Below are 10,527 nucleotides of genomic sequence, written 5' to 3'. Positions count from 1 at the left end.
CTCCACTCCACTCCTCTTCACTGTCCTTTTCAATCCTCTGCTGCCTTCTCTTCTCGCTAACTTTTCCTCCACAACAAACTCAATAAGATCAGAACCAAATCTGCAAATGGGAAATATTGTGCATTCAGGTGAAAGAAATCTAGATGTTTGACACTACTAGCTAACTAGCTTTTGACAAATCACTCACTATATACTGTACAATACTATATGCAAAAACAAACTATGCATAATATATAGTATGTTTAGATCTTACATAACATTTGTATTTTTCATTATTGTGTACAGTCTGATATCCAATATTGCTACATATCATTTTTGTGTGGCCAGTCATGCCACAAGCTAACTAGCTAAAATTTTTCTGAACCTGAACGTATCCACCGGCCATGTAGCTAATTGCTAACAGTAGTTAACATTTAGTGCAGCCTTTAGTTATCCTTACTAGCGTACTATCTGTCTGACATGAAAAACACTTCAAGGTCCACACCAGCCTTCATACAAGTGTGTTTCTAATGATTCCTCGCTCCAAAAGTATCCCTGTAGCAGCATTTATGCTCATGTCTATTTCTTTAACTAGCAAGTCAAGTTGAAATTGTTGAATTTCTCAACTTCCGGTCGAAGCAAAATAGACATATATGACACATGCCTGTCGCAGAGCATAGGATTCTGAGCATTTAAAAAAAAAAGTCAGTCTCTACCCCATTCCTGTGAGGAGTAATGGCCCTTTAAAGAAACCACTGAAATTAGCTAAAACAGCTAAAGCTAGCTAAGTAAACTAGTAGAGAATGAATGCTGATGCTACAGGGATACGTTTGGGATGAGGAATCATCAGAAATATACTTCTATACTAGTCCTTTCAATTAATTACCATTACAATAACCATACCATTATTTTCGCAAAACGCTGGGGCAGACCTACCGGTATTCACTAAACTAACTGTCACTTCCCACAGACAATGATGAGCAGCTTCAAAATCCGTTGGTAACCGTTGGTAACCGTCAGTTTGTTGTTCCAAACTCATTCAAATTACTAAGATCATGGGTGTGTGTGTAAGTGTGCCATGATGCTAAATCATGGCTAAATCAGGCTCATCAGAGGGAGCTCTCATTTGCCTCACGAGGGGGTTCAGTTTCCTCCCATTCTTGCGATGGCATAATAGACACTACAAACTGGTCGTAAAGCAAGGTCCTTGTGACAGTACTCATTCAATGCATTTTAAAAGAAGCATAGTATTGTATGGTAACCGTTATCCTACTGACAAAGCAGCCTATTGTTGGACTGTCAATTTTTAATATTTCTCAACCAATCCAATAATAATAATAACAGAGACGTCTGCAAAAAATTGCTAAAAAAACCTTAGAGATGGAGGTCTCACATGTTGGGGATCTCAATTTTTTTGTTTTTATGGCAAGTTTGTGGTGTTGTTAGGATATTCCTACAGAGTCTGTGACAGTTTCTCAGCGGAAGAACCGGGATCCAGGGTAAGAGACGTCTGCAAAAAACTGGGTTAAAATCCTTCGAGATTGAGGCCTCACATGTTGGGGATCTCGGTGGCTTTGTTTTCATGGCAAGTTGTGGTGTTGTTAGGATATTCCTACAGAGTCTATGACAGTTTGTCAGTTTGCCAGGGTGTGTGACGTCTCCTCTCCTGGAGGAAAATACAAGTATTAGTGGTCTTGCTGCAAAATCTGGTAGAGGCCACAGCCAGGCTTGAGGGCAAGTCATCAGCAGACCTTCCCTGGTGGTCTAGTGGTTAGGATTCGGTGCTCTCACCGCTGCGGCCCGGGTTCGATTCCCGGTCAGGGAATGAGCTTTTGCCCACCACCGGCGGTCGTGATTGTAAAATGGCGAACTACGAACTCAAGCGCTGACGCCCTCGTCGAGAAGCAGGGCCAAGGAAATGTTTATGTGTGAAAAAGAACTCCTTCGAGCTGGAGTTGAACCAGCGACCTAAGCTTTTGCCCACCACCGGCGGTCGTGATTGTAAAATGGCGAACTACAAACTCAAGCAAGCTTCCTTCTGCCTGGAGCAGACCCTTTTACTTTTAGTGTGTGACCGTCCCCTTTAAGAACATGGGAATGATCCGAAGGGATTGTTCACTGAATTCAATTTCATCAGGCTCATCAGAGGGAGCTCTCATTTGCCTCACGAGGGGGTTCAGTTTCCTCCCATTCTTGCGATGGCATAATAGACACTACAAAATGGTCGTAAAGTAAGGTCCTTGTGACAGTACTCATGCGCAATGCATTTTAAAAGAAGCATAGTATTGTATGGTAACCGTTATCCTACTGACAAATTAGCCTATTGTTGGACTGTCAATTTTTAATATTTTTCTCAACCAATCCAATAATAATAATAACAGAGACGTCTGCAAAAAGCTGCTGAAAAAAACCTTAGAGATGGAGGTCTCACATGTTGGGGATCTCAAATTTTTTGTTTTTATGGCAAGTTTGTGGTGTTGTTAGGATATTCCTACAGAGTCTGTGACAGTTTCTCAGCGGAAGAACGGGGATCCAGGGTAAGAGACGTCTGCAAAAAACTGCGTTAAAATCCTTTGAGATGGAGGCATCACATGTTGGGGATCTCGGTTGCTTTGTTTTCATGGCAAGTTGTGGTGTTGTTAGGATATTCCTACAGAGTCTGTGACAGTTTCTCAGCGGATGAACCAGGATCCAGGGTAAGAGACGTCTGCAAAAAACTGCGTTAAAATCCTTCGAGATGGAGGCATTACATGTTGGGGATCTCGGTTGGTTTGTTTTCATGGCAAGTTGTGGTGTTGTTAGGATATTCTTACAGAGTCTGTGACAGTTTGTCAGCCTACAGTCCTCCGCTCTTCCAGCTGAGCTATCGAAGGCACACTGATTGGGGACAGAACCTCAACATATCAGGTTGCTGAATCTCCGCCACCGGCTAAAACTGATACAGACATTCATGCTGGTTGTTTCGATTAAGTGATGCAAAGACAACCTGATCTTCCCATACTGGGAGTCGAACCCAGGCCGCCTGGGTGAAAACCAGGAATACTGACCGCTAGACCATATGGGATCTTTCTTCCGCCTGGAGCAGACCCTTTTACTTTTAGTGTGTGACCGTCCCCTTCAAGAACATGGGAATGATCCGAAGGGATTGTTTACTGAATTCAATTTCATCAGGCTCATCAGAGGGAGCTCTCATTTGCCTCACGAGGGGGTTCAGTTTCCTCCCATTCTTGCGATGGCATAATAGACAATACAAACTGGTCGCAAAGCAAGGTCCTTGTGACAGTACTCATTCAATGCATTTTAAAAGAAGCATAGTATTGTATGGTAACCGTTATCCTACTGACAAAGCAGCCTATTGTTGGACTGTCAATTTTTAATATTTCTCAACCAATCCAATAATAATAATAACAGGGACGTCTGCAAAAACTGCGTAAAAATCCTTCGAGATGGAGGCCTCACATGTTGGGGATCTCGGTTGCTTTGTTTTCATGGCAAGTTGTGGTGTTGTTAAGATAATCCTACAGAGTCTGTGACAGTTTGTCAGTTTGCCAGGGTCAGTGACGTCTCCTCTCCTGGAGGAAAATACAAGTATTAGTGGTCTTGCTGCAAAATCTGGTAGAGGCCACACGCAGGCTTGAGGGCAAGTCATCAGCTGACCTTCCCTGGTGGTCTAGTGGTTAGGATTCGGCGATCTCACCGCCGCGGCCCGGGTTCGATTCCCGGTCAGGGAATGAGCTTTTGTCCACCACCGGCGGTCATGATTGTAAAATGGCGAACTACGAACTCAAGCGCTGACGCCCTCGTCGAGAAGCAGGGCCAAGGAAATGTTTATGTGTGAAAAAGAACTCCTTCAAGCCGGAGTTGAACCAGCGACCTAAGCTTTTGCCCATCACCTGCGGTCGTGATTGTAAAATGGCGAACTACGAAACTCAAGCGCTGACGCCCTCGTCGAGAAGCAGGGCCAAGGAAATGTTTATGTGTGAAAAAGAACTCATTCGAGCCGGAGTTGAACCAGCGACCTAAGAATTGCCAACTTGCCACCTACAGTCCTCTGCTCTTCCAGCTGAGCTATCGAAGGCACACTGATTGGGGACAGAACCTCAACATATCAGGTTGCTGAATCTCCGCCACCGGCTAAAACTGCTACAGACATACATGCTGGTTGTTTCGATTAAGTGATGCAAAGACAACCCGATCTTCCCATACCGGGAGTCGAACCCGGGCCGCCTGGGTGAAAACCAGGAATCCTGACCGCTAGACCATATGGGATCTTCCTTCTGCCTGGAGACCAGGTGTGACCGTCCCTTTAAGAAAATGGGAATGATCCGAAGGGATTGTTTACTGAATTCAATTTCATCAGGCTCATCAGAGGGAGCTCTCATTTGCCTCACGAGGGGGTTCAGTTTCCTCCCATTCTTGCGATGGCATAATAGACACTACAAACTGGTCATAAAGCAAGGTCCTTGTGACAGTACTCATGCAATGCATTTTAAAAGAAGCATAGTATTGTATGGTAACAATACCCTTTTGGCCCCTGTTTATTTGACGTCCCACGTGCAACTTATTCCATGGGGCTGTTGGTGGCCAATTAGCGCGAAAAAAGGTCAGAGGGACTCGGAACTCTAGAACCCGTCCCAGGGGCCCGTGACGGGACGCATACGTCAGTTTCGGGCCGATCGGACCTTTCTGTCACACGTCCACCAAACACCTGTGAAAATGAATGGGATAAGTCACACGTGTCAGTGGCCCCTGTTCGGCCCCCGGAGGTCCCACGGGCCCCAAACACTGCGTGCCGGGCCCCCTCGGGCCCCCGAACGACATATCAGGAGGACGAGTCTCTAGAACTCAGGGCTAATTTTTTTTCCAAATTTGTTCAAGTTTCTCTTCAAAGGCCACTTGCACTCATAGTCAGCTCATAGACTGGCATTCCCTCTTGAAGAGTCAAACTGAAAACACACTCGAACCGATCTAGAACCACCAAACCCGGGATCTAGAACCGGGGGCCCCCGAACACCCACCGCGTCGAGTTTGGGGCCGCTGCGACCTTTCGACCCCTTTTGGCCCCTGTTTTTTTGACGTCCCACGTGCAACTTATTCCATGGGGCTGTTGGTGGCCAAATAGCGCGAAAAAAGGTCAGAGGGACGCGGAACTCTAGTACCCGTCCCAGGGGCCCGTGACGGGACGCATACGTCAGTTTCGGGCCGATCGGGCGTTTCCTTCGAACCGTTTTGCTGAAACACATATTTGGAACCGATCTAGAACCACCAAACTCGTGATCTAGAACTGGGGGCCCCCGGACCACCGCCATGCCGAATTTGGGGCCGCTGCGACCTTTCGACCCCTTTTGGCCCCTGTTTTTTTGACGTCCCACGTGCAACTTATTCCATGGGGTTGTTGGTGGCCAATTAGCGCGAAAAAAGGTCAGAGGGACGCGGAACTCTAGAACCCGTCCCAGGGGCCCGTGACGAGACGCATACGTCAGTTTCGGGCCGATCGGACCTTTCTGTCCACCCTTCACCGAGCACATGGTCCAATTAATGGCAGCCCTCTTGCACACACAGAAAGACATATGCTCAGTAGAACCAAAGCGAGGAGATTTTTGCACAAAAAATGATACACTTGGTACCGATCTAGAACCCTGCGATCCGGGATCTAGAACCGGGGGCCCCTCGACTACCAGGGCGGCGAATTTGGAGGCGGTGCGACCTTTCGACCCCTGTATTTCCGGCCGCCCACGTGCAACTTGTTCAGTTCAAACTTCACAGGCGCTTCCAGGTCAAGGGGGTGTTTTTTGGCCAAACGAGCAGCTTTGGACACGGAACTCTAGAACCCGTCCCAGGGGCCCGTGACGGGACGCATACGTCAGTTTCGGGCCGATCGGGCGTTTCCTTCGAACTGTTTTGCTGAAACACATATTTGGAACCGATCTAGAACCACCAAACCCGTGATCTAGAACCGGGGGCCCCAACCACCGCCGTGCCGAATTTGGGGCCGCTGCGACCTTTCGACCCCTTTTGGCCCCTGTTTTTTTGACGTCCCACGTGCAACTTATTCCATGGGGCTGTTGGTGGCCAATTAGCGCGAAAAAAGGTCAGAGGGACACGGAACTCTAGAACCCGTCCCAGGGACCCGTGACGAGACGCATACGTCAGTTTCGGGCCGATCTGACCTTTCTGTCCACCCTTCACCGAACACATGGTCCAATTAATGGCAGCCCTCTTGCACACACAGAAAGACATAGGCTCAGTAGAACCAAAGCGGGGAGATTTTTGCACAAAAAAAATGATACACTTGGAACCGATCTAGAACCCTGCGATCCGGGATCTAGAACCGGGGGCCCCTCGACTACCAGGGCGGCGAATTTGGAGGCGGTGCGACCTTTCGACCCCTGTATTTCCGGCCGCCCACGTGCAACTTGTTCAGTTCAAACTTCACAGGCGCTTCCAGGTCAAGGGGGTGTTTTTTGGCCAAACGAGCAGCTTTGGACACGGAACTCTAGAACCCGTCCCAGGGGCCCGTGACGGGACGCATACGTCAGTTTCGGGCCGATCGGGCGTTTCCTTCGAACTGTTTTGCTGAAACACATATTTGGAACCGATCTAGAACCACCAAACCCGTGATCTAGAACCGGGGGCCCCAACCACCGCCGTGCCGAATTTGGGGCCGCTGCGACCTTTCGACCCCTTTTGGCCCCTGTTTTTTTGACGTCCCACGTGCAACTTATTCCATGGGGCTGTTGGTGGCCAATTAGCGCGAAAAAAGGTCAGAGGGACACGGAACTCTAGAACCCGTCCCAGGGGCCCGTGACGAGACGCATACGTCAGTTTCGGGCCGATCTGACCTTTCTGTCCACCCTTCACCGAACACATGGTCCAATTAATGGCAGCCCTCTTGCACACACAGAAAGACATAGGCTCAGTAGAACCAAAGCGGGGAGATTTTTGCACAAAAAAAATGATACACTTGGAACCGATCTAGAACCCTGCGATCCGGGATCTAGAACCGGGGGCCCCTCGACTACCAGGGCGGCGAATTTGGAGGCGGTGCGACCTTTCGACCCCTGTATTTCCGGCCGCCCACGTGCAACTTGTTCAGATCAAACTTCACAGGCGCTTCCAGGTCAAGGGGGTGTTTTTTGACCAAACGAGCAGTTTTGGACGCGGAACTCTAGAACCCGTCCCAGGGGCCCGTGACGGGACGCATACGTCAGTTTCGGGCCGATCGGGCGTTTCCTTCGAACCGTTTTGCTGAAACACATACTTGGAAACGATCTAGAACCGGGGGCCCCCGGACCACCGCCGTGCCGAATTTGGGGCCGCTGCGACCTTTCGACCCCTTTTGGCCCCTGTTTTTTTGACGTCCCACGTGCAACTTATTCCATGGGGCTGTTGGTGGCCAATTAGCGCGAAAAAAGGTCAGAGGGACGCGGAACTCTAGAACCCGTCCCAGGGGTCCGTGACGGGACGTACGTGTCAATTTCGGGCCAATCGGACCACCGTCCACCAAGTACCTGTGAAATCGCATTGAATAAGTTGCACTTGTCACTGAACCTCGTTCGGCCCCTGGAGGTGCTAGGGGCCCGAAACTTCTTGGAAAGCTGCGTCACTCGGGCCCGGAAAGCACACAGATAGGGGAACGTCTAGTCACACAAAAAAACCACTTGTTGCCCAATGTCCACAGAACACCTATGAAAATCAATGGGATAAGTTGTACGTGGGACGATTTGCCGTTTGGCCCCCGGGGGCCCTGGCGGCCCCAAACTTGATCTGCCTGCTGTCACTGGGTCCCAGAAAGACCCTGGGGGATGGAGAAAGCTGAACCATGTGTGGATCAGGCCGAACCGCCGAAACGCACACTTGGGAACCACGTAGAACCTTGAAACTAAGGATCTCGCCCCGGGGGCCCGCTGGGCTACCCTCACGCCGAATTTCGAGGCCCTGTCACTTTTCGGCTCAGAGTTAAAGACACAGTGACTTGAGACAAAAAACAGGTGGTCAGGGGTCAAAATAGGCACTTCGTGGTACTGAGGAAGACTATGGTGAAGTTTAGGTGGTCGGGGGACCCCATAGGCACTTCGTGGCAATGGAGAAGAAAATAGGTGGTTAGGGGTCAAAATAGGCACTTCGTGGTACTGAGGAAGACTACAGTGAAGTTTAGGTGGTTAGGGGACCCCATAGGCACTTCGTGGCAATGGAGAAGAAAATAGGTGGTTAGGGGTCAAAATAGGCACTTCGTGGTACTGAGGAAGACTATGGTGAAGTTTAGGTGGTTAGGGGACCACATAGGCACTTCGTGGCAATGAAGAAGAAAATAGGTGGTTAGGGGTCAAAATAGGCGCTTCGTGGTACTGAGGAAGACTATGGGGAAGTTTAGGTGGTTAGGGGACCCCATAGGCACTTCGTGGCAATGAAGAAGAAAATAGGTGGTTAGGGGTCAAAATAGGCACTTCGTGGTACTGAGGAAGACTATGGTGAAGTTTAGGTGGTTAGGGGACCCCATAGGCACTTCATGGCAATGAAGAAGAAAATAGGTGGTTAGGGGTCAAAATAGGCACTTCGTGGTACTGAGGAGGACTATGGTGAAGAGTAGGTAGTTGGCGGACCCCAAAAGCACTTGGTGGACTCCCACGTGGTGCAATGGCACCCCCAGAGGCGCCTATGCTAATATATGCTAATCTCGGCCACTTTATATGCGATTTTGGAAAAGTGACAGAGCACCACTGAATAAGCAGCTTGTGTCGTCCATTTCGAGCATGCAGACCTCGAAGTGTCGGTGCTGACAATGGCAACTTAAATGAATGGGGAAAATACCACGAACAGCTTGACTTCCCTTACTACGAACTCAAGCGCTGACGCCCTCGTCGAGAAGCAGGGCCAAGGAAATGTTTATGTGTGAAAAAGAACTCCTTCGAGCCGGAGTTGAACCGGCGACCTAAGGATTGCCAACTTGCCACCTACAGTCCTCCCCTCTTCCAGCTGAGCTATCGAAGGCACACTGATTGAGGACAGAACCTCAACATATCCGGTTGCTGAATCTCCGCCACCGGCTAAAACTGCTACAGACATACATGCTGGTTGTTTCGATTAAGTGATGCAAAGACAACCCGATCTTCCCATACCGGGAGTCGAACCCGGGCCGCCTGGGTGAAAACCAGGAATCCTGACCGCTAGACCATATGGCATCTTCCTTCTGCCTGGAGCAGACCCTTTTAGTTTTAGTGTGTGAACGTCCCCTTTAAGAACATGGGAATGATCCGAAGGGATTGTTTACTGAATTCAATTTCATCAGGCTCAACAGAGGGAACTCTCATTTGCCTCACGAGGGGGTTCAGTTTCCTCCCATTCTTGCGATGGCATAATAGACACTACAAACTGGTCGTAAAGCAAGGTCCTTGTGACAGTACTCATGCAATGATTTTAAAAGAAGCATAGTATTGTATGGTAACCGTTATCCTACTGACAAAGCAGCCTATTGTTGGACTGTCAATTTCTAATATTTCTCAACCAATCAAATAATAATAATAACAAAAACTATGGGATAATAAAACGGCTAAGAGCATAGTAAATGAGGCAGAGCGAGCCAGCCAGGAGTCGAACCTAGAATCTTCTGATCCGTAGTCAGACGCGTTATCCATTGCGCCACTGGCCCACTGATCAGTTATCCTTGAGCTTACACGGCAGCTGTTGGTGTTCGACTGGGCAGAGGCCTGTGATGACATCTACTTTTTCTCATGCTATTAACAGACCTGGCGCCAACATCAGGAAAGGGTCAGATGAGGGGCCTGCTACAAAAACCTTCAAGATGGAGGCCTCACATGTTGGGGATCTCAATTCTCAATTCAAATCTTAAACGTCAATTTAAAAATTTTAATGTACAGGCTTTTTTGCATGATGTATATAATAGTGATTTACAGTTGGTTTCAATTATACCTGATGTGGTTGATGCTTGGGATTATTTCAAATCTATCTTTCTAGAAATTTGTGATAAACATGCTCCTTTACGTAGATTTCGGGTGAGAGGTAGAAATAATCCTTGGTTCAATGAATTCGTCTCTAATCTTATTAAGCAAAGAAACGTGGCTTGGTCTAAAGCAAAGAAAACAAATGGTGAGGAGTACTGGTCTCAATATAGATTATTACGAAATAAGTGTACAAAATTAATAAAGAGTTCGAAGAGTCAGTATTATTTAAACCTGATTAATGATAACATGAATTGTCCTTCTAAATTTTGGAAATTAATGAAATCTTTTATAGGATCAAATACATCCACTAATCTTCCAAAAGTTTTAAAATTGAATCAAAGATTGATTACAGACAAGGCTATTATTGTTAATACGTTTAATAGTCATTTTATTTCAGCTGGTTTGATAACAGACAATTCGTTGGTCCTTGATGAACAGAGAACTGATGAGTTGACTAATAGTGAATCAGATTTATTTTCTTTTGCCCCTGTATTGCCGTCCCAAGTTTATAAACTACTCCGAAATTTAGACTGTAAGAAATCAGGTGGGTCTGACCAAATTCAACCAATTTTTTAAAAATTGTCAG

The 10,527-nt window shown here is 47.7% G+C and overlaps 7 non-coding genes across 7 annotated transcripts; 2 read left to right on the top strand and 5 right to left on the bottom strand.

The window, feature by feature from the left end:
- Positions 1 to 1,732: 1,732 nt before the first annotated feature.
- Positions 1,733 to 1,804, top strand: trnae-cuc (transfer RNA glutamic acid (anticodon CUC)). Its single transcript has one exon. It is a non-coding gene; the product is annotated as a tRNA-Glu (tRNA).
- Positions 1,805 to 2,971: 1,167 nt separating this feature from the next.
- On the bottom strand, positions 2,972 to 3,043 carry trnae-uuc (transfer RNA glutamic acid (anticodon UUC)). The gene has a single exon. It is a non-coding gene; the product is annotated as a tRNA-Glu (tRNA).
- Positions 3,044 to 3,638: 595 nt separating this feature from the next.
- Positions 3,639 to 3,710, top strand: trnae-cuc (transfer RNA glutamic acid (anticodon CUC)). The gene has a single exon. It is a non-coding gene; the product is annotated as a tRNA-Glu (tRNA).
- Positions 3,711 to 4,176: 466 nt separating this feature from the next.
- Positions 4,177 to 4,248, bottom strand: trnae-uuc (transfer RNA glutamic acid (anticodon UUC)). Its single transcript has one exon. It is a non-coding gene; the product is annotated as a tRNA-Glu (tRNA).
- Positions 4,249 to 8,883: 4,635 nt separating this feature from the next.
- Positions 8,884 to 8,970, bottom strand: trnay-gua (transfer RNA tyrosine (anticodon GUA)). The gene is given in 2 exon segments: positions 8,884 to 8,919; positions 8,934 to 8,970. It is a non-coding gene; the product is annotated as a tRNA-Tyr (tRNA).
- Positions 8,971 to 9,089: 119 nt separating this feature from the next.
- On the bottom strand, positions 9,090 to 9,161 carry trnae-uuc (transfer RNA glutamic acid (anticodon UUC)). Its single transcript has one exon. It is a non-coding gene; the product is annotated as a tRNA-Glu (tRNA).
- Positions 9,162 to 9,555: 394 nt separating this feature from the next.
- trnar-acg (transfer RNA arginine (anticodon ACG)) lies at positions 9,556 to 9,628 on the bottom strand. The gene has a single exon. It is a non-coding gene; the product is annotated as a tRNA-Arg (tRNA).
- Between the last annotated feature and the right edge of the window lie 899 nt (positions 9,629 to 10,527).

This window comes from Siphateles boraxobius, unplaced genomic scaffold (genome assembly GCF_051911475.1).
Source record: "Siphateles boraxobius isolate OS27281-9 unplaced genomic scaffold, OSU_SipBor_1 52, whole genome shotgun sequence".
In the NCBI taxonomy this organism is placed as follows: Eukaryota; Metazoa; Chordata; class Actinopteri; order Cypriniformes; family Leuciscidae; genus Siphateles; species Siphateles boraxobius.
This window is presented reverse-complemented; position numbering and strand designations above follow the sequence as displayed.